The sequence below is a fragment of the Labrus bergylta genome, chromosome 12 (genome assembly GCF_963930695.1).
Source record: "Labrus bergylta chromosome 12, fLabBer1.1, whole genome shotgun sequence".
NCBI classification, from domain to species: Eukaryota; Metazoa; Chordata; class Actinopteri; order Labriformes; family Labridae; genus Labrus; species Labrus bergylta.
Genome location: NC_089206.1, coordinates 8,550,800 through 8,562,811, shown reverse-complemented (window position 1 = coordinate 8,562,811; position 12,012 = coordinate 8,550,800). Strand labels below are relative to the sequence as shown.

At 42.0% G+C, this 12,012-nt stretch overlaps 1 protein-coding gene across 7 annotated transcripts in view; it reads right to left on the bottom strand.

Annotated features, from left to right (window-relative positions):
• dlgap4a (discs, large (Drosophila) homolog-associated protein 4a) overlaps positions 1 to 11,474 on the bottom strand; it is an 83,772-nt gene extending 72,298 nt beyond the window's left edge. For all 7 annotated transcript variants that reach the window (XM_065960860.1, XM_065960861.1, XM_065960863.1 and 4 more), the window contains exon 1: positions 11,337 to 11,474. The gene's annotated coding sequence lies outside the window, so the exon portion shown is untranslated. The remainder of the gene's footprint in view (positions 1 to 11,336) is intronic.
• Positions 11,475 to 12,012: the final 538 nt, after the last annotated feature.

Here is a 12,012-nt window from a genome sequence, read left to right as displayed (position 1 = left end):
TTGTTTCCATGTGACTCTTATCTCACCTTAAAAATATACTGTTTCCATTATTTTTACTGGGGACCTCCCAGTCCAACCCAATCCTAGCACCCCCCCCCCCCCCCCCCCCCGCCCCCATTGCAATCACATTAAATTTAAATAATTGCCACTGACTTTTGAACAGCAGTTTTCCGTGAATGCCCATTGATGTACTGTAACTGTGTTGTATTGGCTAATGTACTGTATATCAGGAAGTTTATTCATTCACACAGCCTTCTGGTTGATCAACAAATTACAGTACACAAATAAATAAACAACATCCAGATTGATAGGTTGGGTGCAATTAGGGCTCTTAATAAAGATAAACTTTGGAAGAACGCAAGGTGTCTCTTGGTAATCTGTTTTATTTAGCTTTGAGGTTATAGTAAGTGTTATTGATCATGAGTGTTTGTATGTTTGCAGTCCTCAGGGACGTGTGGCATCTATCTGGAAAAAGGGAGACCTGCTTCAAACCAGTTTACCGCTGAGCCTGACACAGTGCACCACCACTGTGTACTGCACAGTCTAAGTTGTGGTGTTGTTGTGTGTGTGTGTGTGTGTGTGTGTGTGTGTGTGGGAAGAGGGGGTGCGGGTGTGCTATGTCACAGGGTTGAATGTTGTTTTTGACTCTTTGTGGTCCTGACAGTGAAGGGGGCTGTGTGGGTTTCGCCTGAGAGTCTCTCCTGACCAAACATGGTTGGCCAGGGTGGTTGCCAAAGTAATAAACAAGGCACGGGGGCAGCAAAACAACCACGAAAAAACACATTAAAATCAAATAGCTTTAAAAAACCGCCAACCCTCACACACTGAGAAACACTCCAATGAAAGTCACACACAGTGGAAATTCAATTAGGTGTTCACTGGCAACCCTGTCACAAAAAACATTACCCATGGTTTGCAGCAAAAATGTATGTTTTAAGGAAAATGCATAGCCATCTAAATAACATTTTCTATCAACACTATGCAGAATCAAACATTTGATTAGTAAGCTGATGGTCATTGAACCTGCGATACTTGGCAGATGTCATAAGGGACGCTTAAAAGAAGGAACCTAACTTTCAATTTTCATCTGACTCTGCAGTTCCCCTCAACTCTACGGAGCTTCTTAATAGTTGCTACATGGTTTTTAGATCAGCAGCTTTACTTTCATCTGTTCGCTCTCACTGTTTTATTAGCCAAGTCATGTATCTGTTTTCAGTGAAAAAGCTTAACATCCATTGTGTGCAAGCTGACAAGAAACCAAATGGTAGACAGACACAGTTAGAGACTACCTGCTGAATACAATGGAGCTTTTACCTAAAGAGACTGATATTTTCCTCAGAAGTTGGTGGAGGCCAAACACATAGCTGAAGAGTAAATACTCATTCAGTGTGACCTGGATGCACCAAAAGGACACACCTGGTCTTTTGTCGAGTCAGGCAGGACTTTACATTTTGTGTTTGATTGTGGGGTTCGCCTGATTTTTTCAACCCTCACATCCTTTTTGCTTTTGATTTGCTCAGAACATTTTTTACACTTTTGCATGAATTGCTTTTTGAAAAGATGTTGCTGAAGTGATTTTCTTTAAATTGACCTCTTCTTCCCGTTTGATTTTTAACGTTGACAGTAGGGTTTTGTTCCTTTGGTTGTACAGCTATTTTTTTTTATCTTACTTCAAATAAGCAAGATAGGGAAGGGTTTTTAACAATGTATTGTGGCAACACATGCTGCTGCTTGGCAATAGTTGTAGTTACACTGGCATTCAATTAAAATACATGACTTACACTGGGTGTGGTTCGGACAAGGCTTAAGTTTGGTTAGTGTTACTGACTCAAAGTCATGATTAAGAAGGTTTGGATCCCAAATAGGCCAATACATAAGCAATAACACTAACATTACATATTTCTGGCGGCATATAAGCAGTAGGCTCTGATGTCTTTTCTTAGAGACGGTTGTCAAAAAGTTGCATTATTTGATGGTTTTGCAATCAATTTGCACAGTCGAAAGTTATGATATGCAGCTTTGGAACTTTTCTGTTATCTCCGGCTGTAGCGATGACTTTACGTCATTATGCAAGATCTTGACACCGTGCACAGGCAGGATTAAGTCAAGGCAAAGCCATGGTGTGATTTTTGAGTCTCAGACTCAAGCTTAGTTTAATCTGCAGTTCGCACAGGGCTACAGTTTTCCTTCCTGAAATCCTCCTTTGAAATCAGTATGTGTGTGTGTTTGTGTCCTGTATATGTCAGTGAAAGTGTTGAAGTTACAAGCATTACATTACCAGTAAATAGTTTCCAATCTATTTTAACAGCACTGTCCTATTTGGATTATGTCAATATTGGATGATTTCACAGCTCAAAATGTACATCTAGTGACCACATTACTTCATTACCAAAGCAGGTGTGGTTAATCTAAAAAGGTATGGGGGGCTATGTCCCAATTCAGGTGCTGCAGCCTTGGGAGTGCGCATTTGAAGGCTGATTACATCTAAACAGTGCATCAAAGGCTCCTTCAAAACGAGCCGACAAATGGGTCCTACTTTCTCCAGCTTTTGAGGGCCAAATATATCCCAAAATGAATTGCGCACAATTATTTTCTGTAAACCTTAATTGACAATCGAAGTCTTACGTTTCAAATATGCGCATACAGCAAAGGCAACAGGGGCAGCGCTAAAAATTACAGGGTAAAGGCGGTGACACAAACAGAGAATCCTCCGTAGACCAGACCGTCTCATTTCAGTTTGGTCTGAGTGATCGACGCAGGTTACATAGGCTCGTCCTTGAAAGGATGACGCCCCCGAAATGAGACACAGCTGAGGTTGTGGTTTTTCCCAGCATAGAAGGGCTTAGAACATCGCATAACTAGTTAAGTAGACAGCAAATGTCAATTTAGGTAAGGTACCAAGCTTGCTCATTTGTTTTGAGTGAAAGGGACAGGGCATAGGAAGGGTAAGGTGTTAAAAACAAACCATATATTTGATTCTGTTTCAGGTCTTTTTTTCTGCAGCTTTATAGCAGTTTCATTGCAAGTGAGGGATTCTGCCATTCCAATACTAGAATCATAACCCCCCCCCCCCCCCCCCCCCTCAGGACAGTAGAGCCACTGGAAAGCGACGCAGGCATATAATCCAGCTTCACCAACCAGGTAACCAACTTTACTGTGACTTGCTCTTGTTGGACTCCCGCTGTGTGTAGCGCGAAATCAGATTGCAATTATATTTGACTTGCTTGTATATTGAAACACGTATATTTCGTTCCACTTTCAACAGAAAACACAAACCACTCCATTTTTTTATTTGTGACTGTGCAGCTGCTCGGGTCTGTTTTGCAGTATTATTCATCTAAACTTGCTTGAATAATTACATATATGGCAAAATCAACCAGGATAAAAAAAAAAAAAATGTCACAAAACAGGCCAATATATATTTGCACAAACACATGGGCCCCAGTGCTGGTCAGATCTCTGTGGGCGATTGAAACGACTATCTGTGCATGAAATAATGTGGAGCAGTGCATGTCAGGAGGTGACAACAATCTTCTGGTGTGTTGAAAGAGAAGTGGCGATGGCAACAGGCGTGATAGCACGAGATGCCGGGTCCATATGTTGCTCAGGGGACGGACGGGGCTGCGACACAGGCACAACCGGGGTCAGGTCTCGGTTTGAGTGAATGTACTCGGTGGCAGGAGCCAGAAGGCAGGCGTCCCATGGTTTTAATCTTCAGAGGGCTCAAATCTGCTCTTTGACTCCCAATCAGGCCCAATGTCAGTGCATGCTGAGGCTTCTTCATAGAAGTCACAGATGAAAAACTTGAGCCAAGGCAAGTAAAATGTATGAAATCAACAGTGACACAATTAATGTAACTTTGCATTAATGAGAGGGGATCGCTGCCGGCAGGAACTGATCTTTGACTCTGCTTAATTCCCTACAAAGTACCATTTTTCCTTCCATCTTCTCTGCATGCTTAAGTTTGTTTACCACAACATTCCCCCATGCATTAACACATTAAAGTCAAAATAAGAACGTTCCTATGTTGTCCTGCCGCTCTCTGGAATACGTATATGTGTTTATGAATTTGTTTTGGGACTGCCAGAGGGAAGCAGGTTTCCAAAATGCATATATTTACATTGAAGGAATTAAAGCAAACCCTGTGCGCTCTGTCCAGGATAGTATATTTCTACACACGCACACACACACACACACACACACGCACAAACACATACACAAACACAACCACCCACAGACTCAATCAACTTAGCGAAACTGCCCGAAAAAAATTCAAGCGAAGGTTATAGAAATTCTCTTTGTAGTTGCAAAATAAAATATCCTTGAGCTTGAATATCCCCCTGCATTATTTCCTCAGAATCCTCTGTGAGTTCAGTGTATTTCTTCTCTCGCATAGTAAACACCTCTCAGTCATGTGAGGCAGCTTATTTACATGATTCTGAGTACAAAACAATTAATTTTTTTAAGCAATTCATAAACTGCAAGCGGAATAACTTCATTAGCTGTTTATTCAAATTCTCATTTGTTTAAACTCACATTCAAACCCTAATATCCTGGCGAAAAGTTGTATTCTGTATGAAAAATAAGGACTGGCATAAAAACATTTAAATGAACACACAGATGTTGCTGAGGTCTTTCCCACGTCGGACACACGAGACACATTAATCACCAGGGGACACACACTCATTAATAGCTGTGTGCTGATTAATTGTCCCTGGTGAGGAACGTTCAGCTTAACATGCAAATACGTGTCAGAGGATCCATTCAGCAACACCACCCGGGCAAGGACTTATTGTAAAGTGACACATGCAGGGAGATAACAAGTTGCCTGTCAGGGGTCGACTGTAAAACAGTTGTTTCTATTTCCAGCTCTCATACGAGAAGTGGAAAATGTGAGATGTTACAACTTGACGATTACGGGCAAACTCGAGGAGGAGAGAGAGAGATATTTAATGCGACACACACAAATGTTTATCTTTTGATTTGCTTTGTCTTTTCTTTTGGCTGCATTAAACAAACTGATAAGAGAGCAGAGGGCATGAGAGGAGGGCGGAGAAGAGAAAGACAAAAAGAAGGAGTAGGGGAAGAGAGCAGTGAAAGGACTAGGGAGAAGATGAGAAGAGAGGAGAAAGAGAAGAGGAGAAGAGGGGAGAGAAGGTTAAAGAGAGGAAGAGGAAAGGACAAAAGAGGAACAGAAGGGAGTAGAGAGAGAAAATGAAAGTACAGGGAGGAGATGATAAGTGAGGACACAGAAAAGAGTAAATGAAGAAAGGGTAGAGAAGTGCAGAGGACATCGGAGTAAGGGAAAAGGATCTTTGTGCAGAAGAGAAGAAGGAGAATGGAGACGAGAGGGAATGTAGGGAAGGAGGAAGAAGAGAGGAGAGCAAGGAAGAAAAGTTGGGGGAAAATATGAGATCAAAAGATTGTAACTGTGATCAAAGTTAAGAAGACTAAGGAGAAGGGAGGAGAAAAGGGAACAAGAAAGGATGCGAGGACAAGAGATGAGGAGACGGAGAAGAGTAGAGTCGAGTAGAGTAGACAACAAAGGACAAATGCGGAGGAAAGACAGGAAGGGATAAAGTACAGAAGAGAGGTAGAAGATGAGAAAAGACATGGAAATGGGAAATGTGGAAAGGAGATAAAAGGCGGAGGTAAAAAGAGGAGAGTAGAGAGTGCAAAGGAGAGGAGGTGAGGGCTCGAATCATGAAAGAAGAGAGGAAAGAAGAGAAGAAAAGACAAGACAAGAGAAGAGTAGAGTTGAGTTGAAGGGATGGGAAAAGAGGAGAGTTGAAGGTGGGAAAGGGGAAGAGAAAAGAGGTGAAAGAGGAGCAGAGTAGGAGGGGTGAAAATAGAGAAGCAAGCGATTGAGAGAAGAAATGAGGAGAGGTAATAAGATGACAGGCGGAGAAGGGAAAGAGAAAGGAGGAGAGATGAAGCGAGGAAAGGGGGAACATAAAAGAGGAGAGGAGATGGTTGAGCAGATTGACCTGATGGCAGGAAAGGTCACCGACTCAGCAGCACAGAGAGGCATCAGAGGAGGCCGACTCTAATCACCTCCAAACACTCCATCAGCTCCTGTAGGAGACGCACAGAGAGAGCGAGCGAGCAGCGATACCAAGGTCATAAAAATCTCTCTCTCTCTCTCTCTCTCTCTTCTTATATGCAACCACACCAGCTCTGCTCTCCATTCGAGTCCTCCTTATCATGAAATCTGAGAGGCTGCAGTGAGACAATCGGCGATCAGATGGAGCATAAACACACTTCTGCGGCGGTATGGAGGAAGCGTACACACGGCTGAGTTCAGAGCGCCGTTTTGTTTTCTGCCTGAACTGAAGTTACACTAATGCTTTGTTGCTATGGAGAGAAAAAAAAACAAAATGATATCTCTGCTATATTTAAAACTGTTTTGTCCAAGTCAAACTTAGTCCAATGGGAAATAAACACACGCGTATTGTATTTACTGTAGCCATAATAACAGAGGTAATCCATCCTGACGCAGTTATCCATCATTCAATATAACAGCCTGATGAGTGACATGAGAGGCTGGTGAATGCACTATATTGTAATTACCTTGCTGTGTTTGTCAGCTGACCTTAACACCCACCACATACGGCTGATATAGTGCAGAAATTGGCAGAGGAAAGCCGGGGAGTTAATAAAACAGAAAGGGAGACTCCGAGAGCAGCAGAGAAAGAGGCTGTTAGCTCCAGAGACTGCTGTTGTCCATGTTCATTGTAATGCCAATTAGGAAAATACCTTGTGACATCCGTGCTCTTTCCCTTCTCATGATACGGCTAATACGCCCCAGCATGCGCAGTCATACTTCACAAGGCTTCAAAATGCTGACGCTGCAACACAGAAGGTTGGACACACGCGATTTAAACGCCCGTGCTCTGTTTTTAGGATGGGAAAACAGTGAATACTGAAGGGCCGAAGAATGAATCACGTCTCACGCTGAAAGTGAAAGCAGCAACGCAATCATGTGGAATTCCTGCATTCAAAATCGTGCGATCTTAATTTTCAATTAAATGCAACTGAATAGTTTGAAACCAAATTTTAACTCCCTGTGACATTGTATAATACAGAAGCCCAGTGTAAACATTTTGATCTGGAAATAAACAATCTAACATAAAAAACATGCAGTAAAACGTAACGGAGCAGTGTTGGTCATACAGTGGCCGCTGTCAACAGACTGTTGTCATGGAGACAGGACGGAAGTGCAGTGCTTTTCTTCTCAGCGCACTAACGCTCCATGCAAGTGCTACCGAGCGCACAGCCAGCGCTTTTCTGCCCAGAAAAAAACGCTAGGTGGGCACGGGGCCTAAGACACTGAACACACTAATGAGGTCATTCAAGACTTTTTTCTATGTCTGCTGTAGCAACTCTGGGGATATGAGAAAATGGATGGATGCATGTCTGCTTAGGCCATAATATAGAGTTATATAGAGAAATACACTGTGGTAGTACAGTACCTTTTTTGGTTCAAAATGATAGTACAGTGTAACTGTTTAAGCTTGTTAACCTATAGGCATTGATTTTGACCTTCAGTTGTTCCCATTGTTCTGTGTTGTTGTTCATACGTCCTGTAACTGTGTTCCATTTCTTATGCTGACAGATTGCCCCTGTTTATGATACACATTACTTTTACTGATGAATCAATGTAAGTGCATTTTAAGATTAGCTAACGCTTACTTCATTCTGTGCAGCCGGGTATTTTAATCTGTACTATAAATAGAACTTTCAATAAAGTTCAGTTTCTATATGTTAAATGGAGGGATTAAAAAATGGAAATACAGCAGTTGTGTTAATTAATGTGGTGGTGGCAAGTAACTTAGTACATGTACACACCTTCTGTTTTTAAACACACAGGACATCATTTCTGCTGCACGTGTTCTCTCAGTCAGAATTTTAAAAGAAATCAAGGAGTTTCATTGTTAAAAATAGCATTCTACCTGAACTGTGTGAATGACTAGTGATGTTCAAATGCTATTTCTTTCTTGCTGATATGGATTCAATACCCACACTTGACCACAGCTTAAACTGAGCACCCCTCCGAAGTTTTAAGAAAGAAAAACACAAATGACTGACATTACACTCTCTACTTATACTACACTGTTGTTGTTTGTTATGCTCACAGGATAATTAACCTGTTGACTGGGGTGTAATAAATTATGATAGACTGACATACTTGTCAATAATATACACTGGTAGTTGTAATGGAACAGCTTTTGACCCGTCTCAGGCAGAAACCAGATACACTGATGGGTAAACAGTGTATTTGACACGATTATGATTTATTTAATCTTATTTTAAGAAATATTTCACAAGCGTCCTTCCTTACCCTTTAAAGGCTTTATATGTGATTTTTCACACTTAAATATAATGGAAATCAAGTATATCCTCTGAAAATAACTCTGTGAGTCATGACTGTCTACAATGGGTGTAACACCCGAGTCTACAATGTTTTCTGAGTTTTCCGAGTCATATCTTCAGTTTGTTTACATCGCCGGGACGACTGGCTGACTCCTCCCCTCGTGTATAAAAGTTGTTTAATTGAGGGACTAGAGAAAAGAAGAATAACATACTGTACTCACTGCTTAACTGCGTTTCTAGATCACGCTCATTTCAGGTAAATTTACATGCAGTGTGACGATACGAGCATAATAAAGATTGCTAGCATTAGCATGCTAACACAAGGTTTCATGCTGGTGCTCAAGGGCGACATCTGCTGGATCAAAAAAATCGCATCTAAAGCCTTTAACATGTTCTGTACTCTTCTTTCACATATCATATCTGAGGTGTTTCCTGTGTTTTTCAGAAGCTCTGCCATATTGGCTGCTACATTGGGTATGTACAGATGAATCCATCAATAACTTTAATCCAGTAATTAAAAAAAACAAGCACTTTTAGTTTTGTTACTTCAAGTTTATGTTTAAAGATTTTTTAAAGATTTATTTTGGGCCTCTATCTGATGAGACAGTGGATAGAGTCAAAAATTGTGGAGAGAGAGAGAGTGAGGAATGACATCCAGAAAAGGAGCCGCAGGTCGAACTTGAACCAAAGTCACCCATTTGGAGGATTTTTGATGAAAATACTTTGGTTCAACTTAAACCTTGAGGGGAAAAATTAATCCGCTCCTTAAAAAAGTGTTCCCTTGTCAAAAAGGGAGAGGGAGGGCGCCATGATGTAAAAAAAAAAAAAAGAATGCGCCAGGATGGTGGATAAGCAACAGAGACTGACGCAATGATGACAATGATGATTTGGACGTTTTCACAGTAGAACAAAGGAGCAGACTGGTTGCACAGAAAACATGAAGTAGTTTCATTACGTGCTTAGAGATCATGCGGGTCGCAGGATATGAACCCTTCCCACTTGCTCTGGTGCATTTTCCTGAATATTACCTGCTGTGTTGGCTCACACAGACTCCTGGCGGATGAAGTCGGGGGAAGAGGTGGGGATATGGCTGTTTGTGTTCTCACATGCAGACCAACCTAAAAATGTCCCAACATTTTCATGAATTTTGAGTGAATAGGGCGTAGTATGTCATTGTATTTCTCCACTGTGCTATGCTACTAAAAGTAAATGTCAAGTACCACCTTTGAATCCTTGTTGAGGGCTAACGTAGAGTATTTTCCTCTCTGAAATAAAGAGGAGCAGAAGTATGAAGCAACATAAAAATTAAAGAACTCAGGTGATGTCCTTTAAGATGCTTCTTGAGTAAATGTACTAAGTTAAATGTTTCCTCTGATAACTTTTTTTCAGGCACAAATTCACCAACTGCAATGGCAAGCATTTAAGCAGACAGTCTTGATGAAAGTGATCTAAATGTCAACTTCATGTATTCAGTACCAATGTTTGGTTTAGTTATTGCAGTACTCCACAGGGCCTCGGTGCAAAAAGACTTTTAAAGCTGTGTCCTTTGACGTCACGCTGATGTGTGTGATACTGAACAGCATCTTGTCTAATCACTCCCTGCAGTAGCCCTGACTAAGCCAGTTTTTAAAAACACCCACAATCCTGGACTCGAGCCAGCTGGGTTTTCTTCAAACTCTCTGCTACAGTATCATCGCGGCTGTTGGCCTCCTGGCAGCAGATATGACATTGACACCTATAGTGAGAGCCTGCAGTCCACCACCAACAGAGCTGTTTCATACAGGACACCCAGAGCTTATTCCAGGACTCTGCTGTACCACTCACTGCTCAGCTTGTACGCTTTTATTCTCCCGCTGTTTATTTTGAGAGCAAACACTTCCAGCACACATTTAAAAAGCATGTAGAGGTTCACAAAAAAAAGGGGGGGTTGTTTGCTATTCAGCCTATACAGTGCAAACCTTCCCCGCTGTCCAAGCAGAGGCTTATAGACTGCTGCACTGACATCCTTCAGCCACAGATTTGTGGTCCTATTGAGCAGGGGATGAATAATTAATCAGCCTTCCACTAACGAAAATGGGCTTTTAATTGTAGGGACTACTGTTGGACAACAACAACTGAACACAGGCCTCAGATACAAAGCGGGAATCGATCAGCCCCCCCCCCCAGCTGGTTCAGATCCAAATGAGAATCCAGTAGGGTGCCGGTGCCCGTACTCCTTCCAGAGGACAGTATGTTTCTCACATTTTACATCTCCCCCAAAAACTGCAATATTTTCTCACTAATCCAGCAGTGAAGGGAGACGAAACTTCAAAGGGAAGATAGAAGGAGTAAGCTGATGCTTTAGTTTTGAGATTTTTGGACTGATCAAAAGCCAGAAAGGAGAAAAGTAACCAAGCACAAGTAAATGGTAATTTAGTGCTGATTAATTCAAAAAATCTGCACTGAGTTAAAAGCCAACAGAAAATCGCCTAATTGTTGTCAATAGACCTGTTTTTTTCCCCCCCCTCTTAAAACGCTCATTCAATTCCCTCCCTTGCCTTTCTCCACAGCAGGTTTCATAACTTTGTCTACCACAGGATATAGCCTACACATAGCCTACGTATTTTGCACTCAACATGATAACACTTCCAGAAAGCAAAAAAAAAAAAAAAAATGTTTCAGTTTTACATAAACTGACTTTGGCTCAGGCAGTCTGGAGGCAGCTCTGCTCCAGTCCAATTCGTGAAATAAACCATGTTGACATGATATATATATTTTTTCACAGTCACATCGACGTTTCATCCACACAGCTGCTCACGAGTCGACAGGTGAACGGCGACATCATTTAAAAACATGGTTAATTTGAACTTAACAGAAGGTATTGACGATGAAACAATGGAGCCTGAGAAGGTAAAATCGAGTCTTGTTTTATGAAACCCGCAACGCCCGATGTAAAAAAACCCCAAATGTGTCAACAAGCTTACCTTTTTCATGTTATTGTCATCAGCTGCGGATGGGTGTCGTTCACACGGGAATAGTTATCCAGCTCTTACATGTCGACCGTGATATCACTGTCACCCGGCGGATTGTCTGAAGGTAAACAAGACGGTCCTACAACATTGCCTTAAATGTTTTTTAATTATTTTTTTTATCCCTTTTAGATGTTTGACACAGTCTCGAAGCAGTCCTTGCTCGTCCGTCCTTTTTTCCCCCCCACACACTTGATAGCAGCTCACCGGCGTCCACACGGATCTATCACGGCAGCGAAAACGCAGTTTGGAGGCTGCCGGTGATGCCGCTGCAGCAGCGTTTGGTCTGTCGAGACGCGGGATGAGGGAGGTGGGGGACTTGGTGTTGGTGTTGGTGGGGGTGGGGGCATCCGAGGGCCCACGACGAAACACTCAGCTCCGAGAAATGTACTCATCGGTGCCGAAATCACGGTCTCATGAGCAAACGGTGGTTGATGAATCATTATGCGCACAGAGTGTGTGTTTTATTGAGGAGTGACGCTGTGTGATGATTCAAGCGGAGAGAGGAGGGAGACGTTAAAGGGAAAATTCATTCATTCAAAAAAAAAAAAAAATGTTAGCGCTGCGAAACACTTTCGATTAAAAAAAGTCAGACAACTCATTTGGCTTCTAGTGGTTTAAGGCTGCTGCT